Below are 2,607 nucleotides of genomic sequence, written 5' to 3' on the forward strand. Positions count from 1 at the left end.
ATGTGTGTATATATATATATATGCCTGTATATATATATGTATATATATATATATATATATATATATATATATGTGTGCATATATGTATATCAGTGACGTGCAGTCAGGGGAGGCAGGTGAGGCGGGGCCTCACGTGCCATCATGGAAAGAAAAAAAATGTAAAAAGAAAAAAAAATTAATTAAATTGTTATAAGTATGCAGTGATTATACTATAAAGTTATTTTCCATTTAACTTCACCAGTTTTAGATTATTTTTATTCAAAATCGCTGAATTTTTACATTTGCCGTTCAAATACTGAGAAGAGACTTGTGGTGATCAGCAGCCAGTTGAGTCTCGCCATGGATTGCGCAATGACTCGGCTAACTGCTGTGCAGTGAGACCGTATTGCTATATGAATTATATTATACATTTCCATAGTTTAGTTACAGTGTATTTTGTCAACAACTGTATGTGTGTAACGTATTTCTTGTGCTGAGCAATCATAAAACGGTTGCGAAGACGCACTGGCTGAGGCTCGCAGTAATCCCGCCTCATGGTGGTAGAGGGCGCTAGTTATCCCAGAGATCATTTCTGCGACTACTCGGCTGCAGAAGAAGTGACAACAAGCAGCAACAGTTAGCGATCGTTTATTTTTTCCTCTCGCCTGGACTTTTAACATGGAGGATTACATATCTAAAATAAAACAGTTTTCTAAACTGGACTTTAAATCGAAGCAGGAGGTAATAATTAAAGGAAGATCTCCATCGAGACAGAGACTTTTAAAACTGAAGAGAGATAAGGAAGACTTCTATAAACAAGTTATCGATGCTTTTGTTCAAAAGGAGCAGCGCATGGACTTAATTTATAAGTAAAGGTAAGACCATAATAACGTTTTTTTATTTTTTATTAAATGTGCTTTTTTGTGTGCTACAGTTTGTATGTGTAAAGTTAAAGTTAAGTTAAAGTACCAATGATTGTCACACACACACTAGGTGTGGTGAAATTTGTCCTCTGCATTTGACCCATCCCCTTGATCACCCCCTGGGAGGTGAGGGGAGCAGTGGGCAGCAGCGGCGCCGTGCCCGGGAATCATTTTTGGTGATTTAACCCCCAATTCTAACCCTTGATGCTGAGTGCCAAGCAGGGAAGAATGCTGGTATGAGCTTTTAAACATAACCTGTTAACTGCTGCCAATCAAATATATACTGTATACATACATGTATGTGTATATATATATATATATATATATATATATATATATATATATATATATATATATATGTATATATATATATATATGTTACATAAATTATTAGTTTTTATATGTAAAACAAAATCACTGTAATGTGCTTATTGTCAATCAATCAATCAATCAATCAATGTTTATTTATATAGCCCTAAATCACAAGTGTCTCAAAGGGCTGCACAAGCCACAACGACATCCTCGGTACAGAGCCCACATAAGGGCAAGGAAAAACTCACCCCAGTGGGACGTCGATGTGAATGACTATGAGAAACCTTGGAGAGGACCGCATATGTGGGTAACCCCCCCTCTAGGGGAGACCGAATGCAATGGATGTCGAGTGGGTCTGACATAATATTGTGAGAGTCCAGTCCATAGTGGACCCAACATAATAGTAAGAGTCCAGTCCATAGTAGTCAACATACTATTAGCATACATGAAGAACTTTGGCTACCATTTTGAGTAGTTCAATGTGTGCATTAGCAGATTAAGACCTGACAAAAGACAGGAATGTACGTTTATTTGGACAAAGTTACAATAAACAACTATAATGACCCACAAACTTAAAAAAAAAAGTTAAAAAAAAAAAAAAAATTAAAACAGTGTTTTTATCCTTAGTTGTGTTGCGCTGATTCAATTATTGAAGGAACAACAGCAAAATGTGGGCGGCTTTAAAACGGCGTTGAACGAAAACAAATAAGACAACTAACCAGTAGGGGGCAGTGTTTCTCTTCTTCTTTGTGTTTTGTCCCTAATCTTCATGTGTTAGGAACAGTGAGCATCCCTCGCCCTCCAAATAATGGAGTCATTATGTAAAAAGAGGCTCATTACAATAACACACTCCAACACAATCACTCATCTCCTACACACACACACACACACACACACACACACACACACACACACACACACACACACACACACACACACACACACACACACGGAGTGGCAGGTTGCCATGACAACATAGAGAAAGAGGTTGCAGCAGAGCTCTTCAGTACATTGAATACATCCAGGAGGACGGGGGAGTTCCATTTATTGTAAGCTTTTTCACGCCAGACGCTATTTGCACGCTGACTCCATAATAGACGGCGAGGGCACCAAAGTGCGGGCGAAACACAGCGGAAGTCGGAATTAAACCATCGACTGATGATGATGATGATGATGTTCATCCATCGCATCTCTTTTGCCTCTCCAGGAAGTAACGAACATCATGTGGTCACTTTCTTTTCACACAAGCTTTAGCTAAAACACACGGACCTTTTTTTTGTTTGACCTATTTGTCATTTTTTATTGATTCAACTTTTTCCACTTTTGGTACTGATACCTTTGAGTACCGATACGATATCAGCAGGAATCATACACACTTGAATCATTTGGTCGT

This window comes from Nerophis lumbriciformis, linkage group LG23 (assembly GCF_033978685.3).
Source record: "Nerophis lumbriciformis linkage group LG23, RoL_Nlum_v2.1, whole genome shotgun sequence".
NCBI lineage: Eukaryota > Metazoa > Chordata > Actinopteri > Syngnathiformes > Syngnathidae > Nerophis > Nerophis lumbriciformis.